Source organism: Stegodyphus dumicola, chromosome 10, assembly GCF_044657685.1.
Source record: "Stegodyphus dumicola isolate Sdum_Otavi_A_Nest chromosome 10, ASM4465768v1".
In the NCBI taxonomy this organism is placed as follows: Eukaryota; Metazoa; Arthropoda; class Arachnida; order Araneae; family Eresidae; genus Stegodyphus; species Stegodyphus dumicola.
This window is the reverse complement of record NC_140777.1, coordinates 179,156,913-179,176,350: the sequence shown is the minus strand read 5'-3', so window position 1 is coordinate 179,176,350 and position 19,438 is coordinate 179,156,913. Positions and strand designations below refer to the sequence as shown.

At 30.6% G+C, this 19,438-nt stretch overlaps 1 long non-coding RNA gene across 1 annotated transcript; it reads left to right on the top strand.

Moving 5' to 3' along the window:
- The first annotated feature begins 141 nt into the window (after window positions 1-141).
- On the top strand, window positions 142-17,087 carry LOC118186234 (uncharacterized). Its single transcript, XR_004757738.2, has 3 exons — window positions 142-277; window positions 2,919-3,014; window positions 14,503-17,087. It is a non-coding gene; the product is annotated as an uncharacterized LOC118186234 (long non-coding RNA).
- Window positions 17,088-19,438: the final 2,351 nt, after the last annotated feature.

Sequence of the window (19,438 nt, the reverse complement as noted above, 5' to 3'; positions counted from 1 at the left end):
GCACTGCAAAATTCGAAACTAAATGTGCGTTATCGGTTTGCGAACTGAAACTGAAAATGAAACTGTTACATAATTTGAATGTCTCTTGGCAATATAAATTACCATGACCTCAGTTACCTGGCAGAGAAATTGTAGGTATAACGTACGGAATTCTGTGTTTTTAATTTTTATATATGCATAAAATATATATATCATTAATACTGTATTCGGTATAATATATGAGAAGATACATGACACTTTTAACCTGTTAAAAATTGCTGTATATAGCCTGCCTAAGGTATGAATTTTATGCGTCTTTTTAGTATGCTTAAGGTTTTAAGTCTGTGCTGCTAACACGTTATGAGTTTTGATTGTATTAATCGTTGCTTTCCGTCTTAAATTTTTTTGTCTTAATCGGAAATAATCGGTTCATATTACCCTCTAGATTTTATATTTTGAATTTTTTGACTGCTTGAAATACATTATTTTAATTATATATAATGATTTTAACAATTTTGCTTTCAAATGAGCTTCACACTGAACAGGGGCATAGCTAGAGTTTCTAGCGCCCGGGGACAACTGAAGAATTTACGCCCCTTTCTGTGTGCAAGAAATGGAAAATATTTCATTAAAAAATTTCGTAGCATCAATTTGGCGCCCCTTGGATGCTGCGCCCGGGGACAGATGCCCCTCCTTGCCCCACCCTAGCTACGCTACTGACACTGAAGTATCATGTTTCCTGGTTAAATCGGTAAATGTTTTCAGGTAGCAAGCATGCTATATGGCATTGAAACACAAAATGTGTGCAAACATTTGGGAAAGGCGATATTTTTTTAATATAAGCTATGTGCTTAAAGAAAATAATTACGTGATTATGATGCCCTTATTAAGTGATAATCATTTGTTGATATCTGATTACTTGAATAAAGAGATAAAGATGGTAAACAGTTCTGCATTAACTTTAATGGGACATTATGTTGCTTCTGTGTATATGATAAAAGTATATTTAATTACATATTCTGAATTTCCATCTCATGTTAAGAATGTCTGTAGACCCTGCAGAAAATATTGTATTTCATGTACTTGCATCCAATCTGTCCTGCATATATTGATATCTCACATTAGTGTTTTTCTTCATAATAATACAAAACATAAAAGAAATATTCAACGTTTGCCTTTATTAAGGAAGCAGATGTGGCTAAAGGGTAAAATCCTAGTATACGGTGCAGCCTTGGCACTTTTTTTGAAAATTATCGCCAACACCAAAAATGACCCAAAGAACGTCTATGTATATAGTGACATACATAGTATATACTATGTATAACTATATATATATTCATTGAATGATCCGTTTACTACTTATCGTATATGTCCTGTTTTTACTGCTCATTATAGAAGTAGCCAAATCCCATGTGCACCGGATACTAGAATTAAACCGCTAAAAGTGTAGAAACGCCCACTTATTTGATTGCCGTTTGTTTGGCGCTTTTTATAAGAGTAAGAAGAATTGGATTTTTGTCCATTTTCTTTGACTTTTTAAGTGAAACTAGGTCAAAAGCCTAGTTTGTGCCAAAAGTCAAAAGCGTGCGCTATGCCATTTTTGTGCAGTTCTGGAATGTTTTTTAAGTGAAAATGGTTTGATGTGTACATGGATACCAAGTGTGCAATTCTTAAAAACGTGCCAAGCAGTGGGCGATTCTACACTTTCCCCGCAGATGTATTTATGTTAATCATGAAATCTCATTATTCGGAACCTGAGTATTAAAAATTTTTATTCTGATTTATTAGGCACATAAAATCATTTACATCTTCAATTAAATAAATATAATTTAATTGTATATAATTATAGTGTTTTCCTCACTCTTATACTTAATAAATAAATTTTAATTAGAAAAATGCTACATTAATGTAGAATTTTAAAGTAAACAAAAAAGCAGCCATAGACTGGCAGAGATTTTGAATAAAATTAAGTTTTTTTTTGTTTTGTTTTACATGTTCCCTTGAAGAAGAGAGGCCTACATTTAATTGCTAATAGTTTTATTTAAAAGCTTTGCCAGTTTGTCTCTCCCTCCCAAGAGTGGTTTATGAAGTTTTCCAAATCTGCCAGGGGTTTCCATATTGTCAAATAACTGAAGCCACTTAATACAGTTAATTTCAATTTGGAATTAGTATTCAGTTACAAAATGAAATTAGTCTTAAATTTAACATTAATTAATATTCAGTTGATCTAGTATATGCCAAATTTGCAATTCGGACATCATGAATACAGAACATCTTATATGCCCAGAACTAGATAAAGAGTCTCAGAAACGTGGTGAGACAAGTAAACTATATTGGAATGCCAGAGCTTTTATGAACTCCTTTAAAAGATTACATCTCTTATTTTCCTTTCCTTGTTGTTTAAATTCTTAACATTTTACCTTATTAACTTTTTTATTTGTTCCCATGTTCATTTATTCTGATTCTTACTTTATTAGTCCAAAAGGGCTTTGTCCCTAAAGGACTGTTGTTTTCGTTTTGTGTTTAAAACTTTTAAAAGGCTGTATCAGACTGTAAATAACTGGGTGAAATCTTGGTATACGGTACAGCCTTGGTGTGATTTTGAAAATTGTCTCCAAACACAAAAATGACTTGTTTGTTGCTCATCTTATTACTGTGTCAACTGCTTATCATAAAATTTTCAGAAGTTGCCAAATCCCATGTGTGCCCTTTACTAGGATTAAACCAATAACTGATCTTTTGGCTATCCACATGTTCATAAATGATGATATGGTATGTGCAAGCCTGAAACATATTGAAAAAAACATCACAGCTTAAATTGTTTTCATTAGTGTATGCCTTATCTGGTTGAACTGTACTTGAATTTGAAATATAATTATTACAATTTATTTTTCTTTACAACATCAATACAACTTACTTTTCTTTTGGTATATTTCAAGGTTTATTTTGTTTCACACTTGCAAGATTTAGTGTGATGATAGTTTTCTCTGCAGTTGAAGATTTTTTTTTGTCCTTCCTTATCACTGTCAACTAATGTAAGTGTCTCCTACTGCCACTTCTTAAAATTTTTTTAATTGTGCTTTTAATATTGGTTATTTTTCATATAAAAATAGGAAACTGTAATCTTAAGAAAGAATTTTCTGTAGAAATTCATTCATTTCTGTTTAAAAAGTTCAGTAAGTATGATTTTAAGAGAATCTGTATGCTTAAGTTGAAAATTTAAAAGAATGTGTGTTTCATATTTTCTATTGAAAGATCAATAACTTTTAAAAATTTTTTAATAGATAAGTAGCATAGCTGTCAACTTTTCTGGTATTACATTACATCTCGGAGTATACAACTGAAATATCAAAATTTTTAACCATTAATAAGGAAAATGTTTCTCAACTATAAATCAAGTTTATTGAATTTATTAAATTGTGCTACTTGTATGTCTTCATCCTTAGTGATTTTCAGCATAATTTTTCTTATTAAATTTTATTTAGTCAAAATTATCTTAGTCTGTTATAGATATTTGTAAAGCTTTTTGTGAAGATTTAATCAACAGTTAATAACTGTTTTTAATTTTGTTTTGCATCAATAAACAGTACATTACCTAGTTTATCTGCACATTAGTATGTACACATCAATTATTTGTTTCCTCAAATTTCATTAGAGATATATTTCTCATTCAATTCAGTTCTCACTTCACAGCAAAGAAAAAATACATAAAACTCAAAACATCATCATTAAAAATTATAAAATACTACAGAAAAACATAAAGCACCAAATGCATTAACAACAGTAAAATTGAGTAAGTTGTTTAATGATTGATTAAGCATGTTTAAAGAAATATGAGTTTGAAAATTTAATATTTAGGTATCAATATCTTTGAAAAACAAAGTTTAATAAAGTACCAAACTTTGGATTTTGGATGGAAAATAAATAAAAATTTCAATTTTTCCTTTATGATATTGTTAATGTATGTTTTAATAAATATCTGATAAGTGAAATTTAAAATTTTTAAAAGTTTCAGTTTATTAAAAAAAAAGGATAACCTGTCAGCTGTTCATAGATTGTTGATATCCTTTAGATTATAATTGTTCTTTATTTCATAAATTACGGTTTCATATTTTTAATTTTATAATTTCTGCATGCCATCTGACCAGATTTAAACTGATGATCTATAATCCGGAAAAATCGATAATCCGGAATCGCCGAAGTCCCGACGAGTCCGGATTAGCGACTTTTGACTGTATATGTAAATAATAGATAATCTCTGTTAGAGAGTTTTCTGAAAGCATTTGTTGTAAGGTAGATTACTTTCTATTTGCCATAATTAAATGTTTATTGTTTGAATCAAATTGAAAGAGAAAAACACCATTGCAAAGTTTAAAAGTAGGTCCCAACTCAGTTAAATTCTTGGGAAATTCATAGCATATTTGTTGGTGGGGTTTGATATGTATCACTAAACTAAAAAAGCATTGAAATTTTGTATCAAATATCACAGATCTTATGCTTAAAAAGGAAAAATAAAATTTTCAATAGCTAATCAGAATTAGGCACTTAATTTCGATTTTGGTTCTGTTAAGAATCCATTAAGCTTTTCACATTCATAAAACTGTACACTGCTCAAAAAAAAAAAAAAAAAAAAAAAAAAAAAAAAAAAAAATGGGACAGTGCTCTATATCTCCCGTCTACTGGGCTGATTGACAAAATTCAAACCGCGTTTTTCATGTCTCGAAAGCATGTCTTAGGATATATATTAGATTTATATATAGCACTATTCTAACATAGGTATTTTGACACAAAATCGGACTTTTCCTGAAATAACATACAGTCAAAAGTCGTTAATTCGGACACCCATAATCCGGAATGATCTAGAATCCGGACCTCAAAGCTACAAACTTTCTGCGCATGTGTAGCGTTGACGCATGCGCATAAGACCTTTACGGCTGCGAATATGCGTGTGCAAAATGCATTTACGCATGCGCGTTTAATGTATAAAGGACGGTATAAGCTAAGCTAAAATTATCTAATTCAGTTAATGTTGCAGATTATAGATCATCAGTTTAAACCTGGTAAGATGGCATGCAGATATTATAAAATTAAAAATATGAAACCGTAATTTATGAAATAAAGAACAATTACGATCTAAAGGGTATCAAAATTTACAAAAAGAAAAAGGCTTAACATTTATTTGTTTACTTTATTAAACATTTCTTTCAATGTAAGTTGTTTAAGTTTCTTCGTTTTTTATGTGATAATACATTCTTTTTAATTCTTTAAACAAACATAATTTCTTGTTCAGTTACAAACTTCCGCTGTTCAAGTCCTATAATTGCTGTGTCGAGAATACCGACTAATTTGTCAATCAAAATTGTTTCGTATTCAATAACCTCTGTCACTTTCTTCGCTATCGGAAGAGAATTATAATGACGAGGAATTTGATTTAAATCATATTAAAGATGGAGTACATCGAGATGAAATACTACATTTAATAAGGAAAATAAAATAAAAACATCTGCCCTGAAGATAAGGATAGTGCCAACAGATCAACTTCCAATTCATTGCGCGCTGCGGCGTTAAAGATAAACAAAGTTTAGAAAAAAAAAAGTTAAAGTTTAGATAAAGGATATGCCTTTATCCATTTTTGTAGCAATTCCACTTTTTGTTTAATGAACTTCGAAACATACTTTCGCTTTGTAGATTATTTACATATTAATAAATATATATCAGAAATTCTATTTGACATAATCTAAAGTTCAAGCTTACTTTTATAAAATTGATCTAACAGTCTGCAAAAAATAATAAGCCGGATCCAATTCGAAGATTAAGGAAGAACGCAATCTGCAACATTAACTGAAATAGATAATTAAATAACTTTAGCTTAGCTTATACCGTCCCGTTATACATTAAACGCGCACTCGTAAACGTATTTTGTGCACGCGCACAAGCATATTCTCAGCCGTAAAGGACTTACGCGCATGCGTCAAAGCGCCGCATGTGCAGAAAGTTTGAAGCTTTGAGGTCCGGATTATAGATCATTCTGGATTATGGGTTCCGAATTAACGACTTTTGACTGTATAGATAATATTATTCAAATTTTTAACTTTTTTTAAATTTCTCTCTTCCTTCCTTTTTTTAAAAAAATAAGGGTAAATTTTTGTAAGAGTAAATTTTTACCTTCGGTGTTTTATCATCTGCTACTTTACTTTAACTTCGTTTAAATCGAATTATCTAAAACTGAAAATTTTCGTTTGATGTTTATTTGAATTTTATGAAAAATATTTTATGACATTAACTGCATAATTCATTTCTAAACAAGCTGTTGCTTATGAAGTGGCTGAAAGAGCAGCTGATAATATCATCTATATTTTTAAAGCACAGTATATTTTTATAGAAACATAAGATTTAGAATAATCATTTTTATAAAAGTCAAATTATGATATAAACATACAACTCTCTAGAGATTGAATTAATGAAAGTTCAATGGTTATGTAGAAATGATTTGCAGCTAGTTAATGGCTGGATAAGTCGGCAGGTTCTGTGGACAAATAAGAATAATTATATAAACAACACCCAACATTCTGGATTCAATTAACAATGAGGATACGATGTTTATTAAATGAATTTAAGAAAGTTTTAAAATATAAAAAATCAACTCATTTTTTATCCTAAAATGTATTTTTGTGCATAGCGTATTTTCATTATATCCTTAAAATTCTAATTTAGAATGTAATTGTCAAGAACTGAATCCTAATCATCAGTAATATAATAAGTAATTATTACGGTTATTAATAAATTCTTCTTATAAAGTAACTGCAAATATTTCAAAAAACTTTGTCTGAATGCAAACATTTTTCTATGAAGATATTTTTAATTTTATATTAATCAAGATTGCACACGATATTATTTATTTACACTTCAGTTCTTACCGTCAGCTCTAGTAGAAGTTACAAATCAATTATATATAATTAAGGAATGACCATCTAAGGTTAGAAACAGCGTACCGTAACAGCAATTCAATTATTGGCATCGTATCTTTCGTGTTACTCCCAATTGGCAAGCTACATGATTTTTAATGAGTATTCGGGTTTTGCTAGTAACTTCACTTGGAAATCATGCTTAAACTATGTTAGTTGGTTATTTGAACATAGAAAGAACATGGGAGCTATTTGATTAAGATGCTTTCATAGAGAACCTTTGTAAAGAGAACCTAGAAAACTACGAAAACTAACCATGCAGCCTGGGTTAGACTTCGCAACAAACAATTGGTATTTAACAATCTTCAAATGCTAGGCAACTGGTGAGGCTCCAATTAAATCTCCAGTTTAATATTTTATTTGTAAATATTTAAAATATTGTTGTATTCTTAGACACAAAAAGTAGAATTTAAGTTTTGTTTACTCGCTAGTAAACTACCAAGCCGTAGTGCAAATGAATATTTAATTTCTTTTGCAATAATTGTATTCACTTAATATTCTTGGAATATGAGCTCAAAAAGGAATATTCTCGGAAGATTAAAGAAGTGTTTAAATCCAGTGATATTAGGTTTGTTTTACAAGCTCAGGTATCTAAACGATTCTGCAATTGCCTAAGTAATTGACTTGTAAATGGCTGTGAATTAAGCAGATGACTTTTAATCTTACGTTATTCAGTCAAAAAACGTATTCCAAATGTTTTGTATTGCATGATAACGCATCTTTTCATTATTCAGTAACCAGTTGGAGAACTGCTTGTGTTCCGAAAATAAGTATGTGTACTCAATCGTCCTGCATGTTCTTCAAATTTGTCTTCTAGTGATTTTTTTTCTTTCCCAAAAACTAAAGCTGCCTCTCAAAGGAACGTTTTTTGACATTGAAGAGACAAAAACAGTATGACATCTACTTTTAGAGGCATGTCAAAAACAGATCTCTACAAGCCTTCTCTTCCATTACAACTTGTGCAGTCAGACAAAAAGTTGCATCAGCGTACATTCTACGAGGGCTATCCAGAAAGTAGATTACGTTTTGGAATAAAAAATAAACAAAGTATAGGAAACAAATTTTATTATATACAGATGAAAGCCACACTCAAATACTACTTTTCTACATAGTCACCATACAAATTAAAGCATTTATCGTAGCGATGTACGAGCTTGGAAATTCCTTCGTCGAAAAATTCGGCCGCCTGCGCCTTCAACCACTTCGTTACCTCTTCTTGCAGCTGTGCGTCGTCATCAAAACGCTGCATAGCCACATTTCGTTTCACAGTTCACATGTTTCACCCATGTTTCGTCACCAGTAACGATGCGATCGAGTAAAGAGTCACCATCCTTATGGTAAGCGTCCAAAAAGTTCAACGCTGCAGCCATTCGCTGATTTTTGTGGTCCTCTGTCAAGATTTTTGGAATCCATCTTGCACAAAACTTGTGGTAACCAAGCTTTTCGCTGATGATTTCGTGCAACAAACTTCGCGAAATTTGTGGAAAACTCAAAGAAAGTTCCGTTATTGTGAAATTTCGATTTTCACGGACTTTAGCATCGACTTTTTCGAGAAGTTCGGCGGTCACTATGCTGGGTCTCCCACTTCGATCTTCGTCGTGAACATTGGTTCAGCCATTTTGAAATCTTATGACCCACTGACGCACTCCACCTTCAGTGATAATGTTGTCCCCATACACTTCACGAAGCTGCCGATAGATTTCTATCGGTTTACAGTTTTTTGCAGTCAGAAACCTTATTACTGAGCGCAGCTCGCGGGATTTTCAATTAACGCAGACATTTCAAACCGTCACAGTATCTGAACGGAGCACAGCACGAACCTCTCACTAGCACGGCTAGATGCAGACTGAGCTGCGCAACGCTCTGACCCCAAGATGGCCGCGCTAGCCTCGCCCCTAGCGGACACAGACGGAAATGTAATCTACTTCCTGGATGGCCCTCGTATAATATATTTTTATTACACTTTGATTACTTTATTAACATACAGTGAATATATACTAAATCTTTTACTTCAGCTTAAGTAATTCAGAATTTTTGATGGAATTGTTGTCAGAACTAGGACTTAGAAGATAAGTCAAATTAAATATTTCGATAACTCAATAAATTCAAATTAAATATTTCGATAACCCAATAAATTCAAGGTCGAAGTTTCAATATTTTATTTTCGGAGGAAGGAGACATTTTTTCAGTTTTGGTCCATTATCCTAAGTATATTTGCTTCGATTCTTTTTCTATAAAAGCGAAAATTACGCATGGTATACATATAACGCATAGCTTCAAATTAAAATTTAATACAGTCAAAAGTCCTTAATCCGGACTCGTTGGGACTTGGGCGATTCCGGATTATAGATCATCAGTTTAAATCGCGTAAGATGGCATGCAGAAATTCTAAAATTAAAAATATGAAACCATAATTTATGAAATAAAGAACAATTATGATCTAAAGGGTATCAAAATTTACAAAAAAAAGCTTAATATTTATTTGTTTACTTTATTAAACATTTCTTTCAATGTAAGTTGTTTAAGTTGCTTCGTTTTATGTGATAATACTTTCTCTTTAATTCTATAAACAGACATAATTTTTTGTTCAGTTACAAAGTTCCGCTGTTCAAGTCCCGTTAATTGCCATGCGTAGAATACCGACTAACTTGTCAATCGAAATTTTTTCGTTTTCACTAACCTCTCTGTCACATTCTTCATGTCTTTATCCATTTTTTGCAGCAATTCCACTTTTTGTTTGATGGACATCGAAACATACTTTCGTTTTGTACGATCCTTTGGGAGCTCCAGATTCGGAAATTCTATTTGACATAATCGAAAGTTCAAGTTTACTTTTATAGTATTGCTCTTACAGTCTGCAAAAAATAATAAGCCGGATCCAATTCGAAAATTAAGGAACAACGCAATCATCAACATTAACTGAAATAGATAATTAGATAATTTTAGCTTATACCGTTCGTTATACATAAAACGCGCACGCGAAAACGTATTCTGCGCACACGCAAATGCGCAGTCGTAAGAGGTCTAAGGCGCACGTGTAAACGCCTATGCGCATGTGTCAACGCGGCGCGTGCGCAGAAAGTTTTTAACTTTGAGGTCCGGATTATAGATCATTCCTGATTATGGGTGTCCGAATTAACCACTTTTGAATGTAATATACAGAGTAGTTATAATTAAAGTTCCACATTGAAACAGTCATAAAAGGAAAACTACTGGATCAAGTGTTATCAAACTTGGTAATCCTGTAAAGGAGGTCATGGGAATTTATTTGCCATGAAAAAAAGGAAGTTCGAAACCTCACCACCAGGGGGAAATGGCGCTGTATGCAATATTGTTAAACAAGATATGGGTTGGAACCTAACTTAACCTTTTGCCAGACGGGTTTAATATGTTGTATACCCTTAAGAAACTTTGAAGTAAGCAAATTACAATTTAAAGGCATTAAATTCAATAAAAGTCGAGTGCGCCATCCGTGTAAGTGAGAAATTCGTCCGTGAAAACCACGAATTAGCGATTAGAAAATGTGAGATCGCAAATCACTTACACAAGTGCGTACAATCTGAAAATTGTTTTCTTACAGATCGCTAATTTGTAATTTTTGAAGCCTGAATTCAGCCCTAAAACATGAAAATACTGATTCAAAATGTTTTTAATCGATTTGGGCCAAAGAAACCCCTCATGTTATCTATCTAGTTCCATTGCATTCTCCTACTGCATTTGATTGCATAGCAGTCATTCCACACTGTTTGATGTTGAATGACAGCTAGTTTTATAACTGAACCATTTTTCTCTGAAGAGCAGCCGACAGCTGGACCACTGTGATTGCAGCTCACTTAGAGTCAATGTTAAAATGTTTTGTGATGCATGAACTGCAGTAACGTGGCATTTTAGATACTACGATTTTTATGCAGGGCTGCGCCCCACCTCATGTGTTTCGCACAGTTACTTAGGCAACATTTCACGAATGTACGTCTTATAGGCCAACACTTCCCCTCTTCCCACCAGACCTCAACCTCTGTGACTTTTGGCTATGGGGTTATCTCAAAAGCACTGTTTATGGTGATAATCTAAACAAGGTAAAAATGAAAAATGTGATACACTGACATGTCCGTAACATTCCTCCTGATATGCTAAGAGCTGCTGTTGAGAATGCAGTAACAGGATTTAACTTGCTTTCGGAAAATGCTGGACGCTACATTGAACATGCTTTGGAACACGTTTCGGAAACTATTAAACACATTTTAAACAGATGTTTTCATGTCTTATTTCATTTAACAATATAACATACAGTGCCATTTTTCCCCTGGTGGTAAGTTTTTGAACTCTTCCCCCCCCCACGGAAAATAAATTCCCATAACCTCCTTTACTCGATTCCCAAGTTTGATAACATTTGGTCCGGTAGTTTTCCTTTTATGACTATTTCAAAGTGGAACTTTAATTATAACCACCATGTAAATTAAACTTTAAAAGTTTGACAGTTTGGTTCAAGTCCCAGCTTTAAAATATATATATATAAATATAATCTTTTATATTAATCCTCTTAGAAAGAATGTTTTAAGAAGCTAATTTTTCTCGCACGTTATAGATTGTATAAAAAAACATGATTTTTAATATGATTTAGATTGTTTCAGCCGATATAAGAATCAGGTCACTCGGTGCTACAGAATAAACCCCGTTGGATTGTTTTATTTCTTTGTCATTTAGCAGAAATCTTTTAATTAAAATATTTATCCTTTGGACTTCGCTTTAAACTTTAAGTTAAAATGACTAGAAAATGAAAAGCTGTCTTCAGCTAAAACGCAATTCATGTAATTGGTATTTTAAAAAATTGACAAGAATGGAAAATTTACGGAAGTCTAGCAATCGAAAAATCTTAATTTTCTTGTGTGAGCACTGAAAATAACTGTAGAAGGAAAGAAGTAAATTAGGGAGAAAAGTAACTTTTCAAGTAACTTTGCAAAAATTTGCAGGGAAATTTGGCTGTTAGACATACCAAGATGTTTCAAAAAGTTGGATGCATTTGAATATACTTTCAGGATACTTCAAAGAATTTAGGTGTTCAAAGAGAAAACACTTGGACGTGTACACCAGCAAATGCCATCAATTGAGCTTGTGTTAACAGAAAAGACGAAAACGATATCATTGCAGATTAAAGTGAAGAGCGACTGGTTTTAGACTATATGATTGTATAAGTTTAAATTACGTTATAGAACATCATATCGTATCATAAATGGAGAATCCCATGATTTTTTCAGTCGAATTATTTGAAGATTCAGTTTATCCAGTGATGTATGTGGATGTCACCTAAAGATGTTTTTTTTTTTTTTTTTTTTTTTTTTTTTTTTTCCCCTCCTGATGAAGCAGCTGCCGAGCGGTAAAGTCGCTGAACACTGTTAGTTCGGTCCGAGGTTCGAATCCCGCGAACGGGCTGGCTGCGTGGGCATTTTCGTGGTTTTCCCTATGTGTAACGTGTATGTGAGCCAGCCACGAAGGCATCCCTTCCCTTAGGCAGATAGCCCTAGTGTGCTTTGTCATAATTAAATAAACCAAAACCTCTTGATGAAACCAGTCTTTCCTTTCACCTTCAAAATGTTTAGCCTCTAAAGACTGATAAAGGCTCTGACCAAATACTGATGAAATGGATTGAATTGGCAAAGCAGGGCTATCTGCCTAAGGAAGGATGCCTTCGTGAAGAACTTTCTAAGGGAAACCAGCTGGCATACGCGGTATACATATCAGGATTCAAACTCCAGAAAGAACTACCAGTGTTCAGCGACTTTACCGCTCGGCCGGTTGTGGGCCTTTATGAAATGGAAGGTGATAACTTTATTTAAAGTGATTGTCAGAAATACCAAGATGTTTCGAAAAGTTGGATACTTTTTAATATACTTGCAGAATGCCTAAAGAAAAAGAACAAGAATAAAGTAGAATGCCTGAAGAAAAAGAGAAGAAAAAATAAATTTTTGCGTAAAATTTAGTATTTGTATTTTTTTTAATTTAAAACTTTTTTAATCATATGATATTGGATTCTTGCGATTTCAAAAATAAAATATTTGACTAAAATATGAATAAGATTTTAAGAAACCAAAGGTAGGATAATGTGTAAAGCAATGGGCACAATGATAAAACTGTTTAAAGCAGTGTATGCAAGTCATCCTAAGTTGAAATATCTGTTATACATCTCTCTTATTTACATAGTATATGTTTTCTGAATGGAACATTGAAAGGCATGTTTGCTGTGCTTTACTGTATTTTCTCTTTTAATATGTGCAGTTTTCAAACGCATCATAGTCTGGGTTACAAAGTATTCTTCCGAAAGAAGCGCAATTCAAATAAATAAAATCAAATTCTGGAAAATTTATATTACTAAATATATTTAAAATGCTCAGTTCGAAGGAATAAATAGAAAATTTTAAAACAATTATCTGAAGAGACAATGAAACACAAACAATTAAAATAAAAGTATAAAAATTTAAAAATTACCTAAAATAATAACTATGACAAAAAATATATATAAAGAAAACTATTTAAAAAAAAATAAACGATGCACCTTTATTTACGCAGTTCGAATAGGTAAATAGAAATTTTTAAAACAGTTATTCGAAAAAAAAACATGCAACTTAAACAATTAAAATGAAATTCGAAAAAGAAAAAATTACTTAAAATAATAAGTTATAATTAAAAATATAATATAAAGAATATTATTTCGAAAAAAGGAACGATTGTGACATTTTTTTTCCTCTCATGGGAAAGGAAACTAGGTTGCCATATATTAAGAAGTTCGCCAAGTGACCTTTTCTTGGCACAAACTGAAAAAAAGGGCCAACATAAATTTGTGAATTTTTCCGTAAATTTCGCTCCAAATTTTACAAAATTTAATATTTAGGCGTAATTTGAGTTGTAGAATCAAAATATGTAAAAACAATGGTATGCTATTTCAGAAAAAGTCTGATTTTGTGTCAAAATACCTATGTAAGAATAGTGCTATATATAAATCTAATATATATCCTAAGTCGCTCTTTCGAAGAACGCAATTTGAATTTTGTCAATTGGCCCAGTATAACAGGAGATATAAAACTGTCTCTCTCTCTCTCTTTTTTTTTTTTTTTTTTTTTTTTTTTAAGCAGTGTACCTTACGTTAATGCCATTAATATCAGTCTAATTCTACCTAACATTTTCAAATTTGTATAATTTTTTTCAGTTCATATTACTGTTATCCTTGATAATGGTATGACACACATTTTCATTTTACTCTGCACATTGCTTTTGATATAAAATATTCCGTGCTTCTCTCGTCTTTGAAAGAATTTGTTTGCTCCTGAAAAAGAAGGATCTGTGTCTGATCAGCCTCGAAATTGATGCAGGTTTTGTTAAACACCATGCCAAAACTAAATTTGCTTTTTTTGGGAGGGGTCATAATTTTAAATTACTTATTGTTTAGATCTAAAAAATTGAAAAATCTTTGGAATATTTTTATTAAATGATTTATATAATTTTTTTGTAAATCTCTGTGTGTTACCCCATTGAATACTTATATTAAATTTTTATTTCTTTTTAGGAATAAGTTTTTTGATCTATTTGCAAATGTTTCCTGGATGTAAGAAAATGATTTGCAGATATACCAGTCCTTCCCGTCTGAAAAGAAATGCAAATTTCTTTTCAGACATGGGAAATGGTTCACGCATTTGTGGTTGATGTAACCTCAACCCCATTGAATTCTTTTATTTGCCACAACCCAAGACTGTCAGTGTTTGGCCCAAACACTGACAGTCTTAACATGCAAGCCTGTTGGTTTTTGGACCAAACACTGACAGTCTTAACATGTAAGTATTGGGATGTGGTTAATTTTAGAATGCAATGGGGATGTATTTCATTTACATGAATACTGACAGTCTCAACAAATGCCGTTTATTATTTATTGCTTATGAGGTTACACAACATTTTTTACTCTTTTGCCTATAGTTTATCAATACTTTTAACTGATTATATATTTGAGAATATAACAAGTGCAAGCAGCTTCATTAAGTTAATGTGTAAAGTTATTTTATTAGGTTTCATTATATAATTTTTGAAGATATATGTGAAAATTAACAGCTTTGTATTGCTTGTACTGAAAATTTATGAACATATTTTAGTAAAGCCCTAAAAATTTATGTAATAATTATTCATAATTATGATTATATGTATAGTTTTTATTAAAATCTCATGTGCAGCAAATTATAAAGGCAAGTTCTTGTGAAAAAAAATATTTTTTATGTCTCAAAGAAGGAAATTGTATTCTTTCTGAATTTATTTAAAATACACATGAAATTTAATATTTAATGAAAATGTTTATGGAAAAATAACTCATGTTTTCATATAATAGTATTTTTTCGAAGTTTTAAAGACTGAATTTATGTATAGTTCTTCCTATGTCTTTAAGAATTTCTTAATAAAGATATGTAAAATGAACTGTATTTATTTCTGTTTCATCAAAATTTATTCAGTTTTATCAAAATAATTATTTGTGAAACATACTTTTGGAATCTTTGGATTTAAATCTGTTGAAAAATATTTATCTGTATTAATCACGAGTTATTTCATTATAATATAGTTTTTGCATTGCATCAGACTGATATAATTGTCATATTTATGTGATTAAATCTCAAGTACTTTGAAGTGAACATACGAGATATTTGCAGGTTCTTAAATGAGAAAGCTTAGGATATGCAAAATGTATATAAGCATAATTTGCATTAAGACGTAGTTATGTAACATAAAAGCTTGTCACCTTAAAAGTTGCAAATTTGAGCCTATTGCCACCCATTATAATCACTACAGTTCTTAAATTCTGATGCCTTCAGATTTTGCTACCACCTTTGGCCTATCTTCCAAAAATATTGTATCGTAATATATATTACAGTGAGTGCTGATACGATTGCAGATAATATAGAGTTAAAAGTATACATAAAAAGTTTTAAATACTCAGTAGAAAGTATACAGTGATATATCAGCACAAATGCAATCACAGATTTTATATTTTTGCTTAAGGTAATACCTATTTTGTATGTAGAATAATTTTTGTAAGAAATTATTTATTCATTTTAAATGTTATTTTTTCTACAAACTTTGTTCTTCCATTTTCATTTTGGATTACCAAGAAAGCATGCAAATGCTATTTAACTGATATATGTACTGACAAGCTTTTCTATACTACAATCTTAAGTCTCAAAGCAAGCAAGTACTAAATTCAGCAGTCCAAGACCTCTGACTGTTTTATTTATGAAAAATATAACTAGTGTTATTTTCAATTTTATCTGGTTTTTTAAAAATTCATTATCAAGTTTCCAGTACTTTTAAAATTCTAATTTGAAATTACGGTTTGTATCATGTTACTTTTTTAATCCTCAGTCTGAAGACATGTAATTAAATTTATAAATTTGAATATATCCAATTAATAGTTAAAATAGCAAGAATTATGAATGATTTGAATATGGCAAAAAATGGCTTATTATTACTTTGCAAAGACTTGGGACCCAGAATAATTTTACTAGTTGACAGACTGTTAACCTGAAAAAGTGATTGACAATTTTCAGTTTTGCTTCACTACATAGTAATGATGCAAAAGCATATGAAGTTTAAATCAAGGGGCTTTAAATACATTCTTTGCTAACATATTAAATATAAAGCAGAATTTAAAAAATGTTTTATATAATTATTTTGCTTGTTTATGAAATTTATTGAATATATTTTAATTATTGCTTCTAATAAAATCTTAAAAAATCCATACGAAGCTTCAAGGGAAATTAATGATATAATTTTTCTGTTCTGTAATAAAATATTTCCACAATACCATATATAATTAGAATTTACCAACTAGAATGTTACTAATGTATCGGGATTGTGCATATTTCTGCGAGATTCAGAACAATAAACAGTATAGAGACATAAAATTTTTTACTTTATTCATTATTTAAATTATATGAGAAAATTATACAATTTATTACTACTGTATTATTTGGTATATATACTGATTGTCAAACATTAACAAGAATCAATTTTTAAAATATGAAAGCTCTTCAGGATCACAAGTTCAGTGAATTTCATGTAACTTAAATTGTAACAAATTTATGCAATATATTTTAATAAATAATATACTTTTAATTTCCAGTATGTTTGATATTAATGTTTACAAATGATTCAGTTAAACAAGTTACCTATACAGTACAAAAATTAATACAGTGTAAGAAAAAATACAAGAGTTTATATAAAGCAAATATTTGCAGGAATAAGGGGAAAAAATTGTTTCAAATGTAATAAAGTCTAAGGAAAGAAACATGACTCTTACAAATTATCCTCATGTTATATCAATTATGTTCTTTTTTCTAATTTAAGGAAATGTACAATAATGTGCAGAAGTCTGAAACAAAAATGAATTATAAAAAGTTAGGCTCAAGAACTATTGCAAATGTTCTGACAAGTTTGATATAAAATACTCTACAGGGCTTATAACAATACTTTTACCAATAAACATTACTTAACATGTCTCTATCCTTATAATGCAACAAATATACCTTCAAAGATACTTATCATGAATTAAAATTTTAAGCATTTATAAAAAAATGAGGTAAAAATTATAATATTACATAAAATTAAAATGTGTACAGTCAAAAGTCATTAATTCGGACACCCATAATCCGGACCTCAAAGCTAAAAATTTTCTGCGCATGCGCCGCGTTGACACGTGCGCGTAAGACCTTTACGACTGCGCATATGCGTGTGCGCAAGCGCAGAATACATTTTCGCGTGTGCATTTTATATAGAACGGACGGTATAAACTCAAATTATCTAATTATCTATTTCAGTTAATGTTGATTGCGTTGTTCCTTAATCTTCGAGTTGGATCTGGCTTATTATTTTTTGCAGACTGTAAGAGCAATTTTATAAAAGTAAACTTGAACTTTCGATTATGTCAAATAGAATTTCCGATGCTGGAGCTCCCAAAGGATCTACAAAACGAAAGTATGTTTCGATGTCCATCAAACAAAAAGTGGAATTGCTGCAAGAAATGGATAAAGACATGAAGAAGGTGACAGAGAGGTTAGTGAAAACGAAAAACTTTCGATTGACAAGTTAGTCGGTATTCTCGGCACAGCAATTACGGGACTTGAACAGCGGAACTTTGTAACTGAACAAGAAATTATGTCTGTTTATAGAATTAAAGAGAAAGTATTATCACATAAAACGAAGCAACTTAAACAACTCACATTGAAAGAAATCTTTAATAAAGTAAACAAATAAATATTAAACTTTTTTTTTTTTTTGTAAATTTTAATACCCTTTAGATCATAATTGTTCTTTATTTCATAAATTACGGTTTCATATTTTTAATTTTAGAATTTCTGCATGCCATCTTACGAGATTTAAACTGATAATCTATAATCCGGAATCGCCAAAGTCCCGACGAGTCCGGATTAACGACTTTTGACTGTATTATACAAATCTGATTTGGGAGAATTACATAAAAATTAAAAACTCCTATAAAATACCCCCCTCTTATGAACACTGTTAAAAAGTAATGAAAATAACATTTAACAAAGCTCTAAAATTAAACGACAAAAGCATTAGATTTATACTTTAATTTATGACTTGCATTAAACAGGTAATGAAAGTGAAAGGGTTTGTTCAATATTAAAATATTTAAAAAGCTACTTCAATAATTTCTAGTAAAATATGCTTCATCGTGAAAATGAAACTCCACAAGATGTATTAAGCGTGGCAACTTCAAACAAAATTGCTGTTATAATTAAGCTTACTCGCATGTGATAACTGCAAATGGAGAAATAATCTTGTTTCTCTGTTCCATGTAGTTTTTTTTTTTTTTTTTTTTTCTTCTACTTCCCCCTCCCCCTGCACATTATACTAGCCTGAAAACTGATAATTACACTTTAAAACATTTAATTGAATTTAATATGCAAAATTATGTAAGTTGTAAAAACTGTATTAATTATTACTTGAGAATCTTGAATAAAAACAGCAGATTCAAATGCCTTCTGTATTGTGACAACTGCATTAACATACTTCCCTCCATTGCCTCATTTAAAATATTAAAATAACAATTAATTTATACTTTCAGAAATATTTTTAATTGCAGTTTAAAAAAAATATTCAACTTATCATGACTTTATTACTTAAATGAATTACTTTTATTACTGAGTAAATCATTTCCAAGAATCAAAACATGAAAAAGAAAATTATCAATTCTATGATTTTTTTATAATTAGCCTATTGATTACTATGCCTATTCTACGATTTTTGTATAATTAGCCTAAAGTAAACATTCTTTTAATAAAACATTATCAGCTACATTAATATAAAATAAACTTATAAACTTATCTTTCCAACAGAAAAAGACAACTATTAACAGTGTGTCAAAACACCAGAAATAAAAGCAAGTATGAAACATATGTGATATTTTAATAAACAATGGTTATTTTTCATTCTTCTGATTTGAA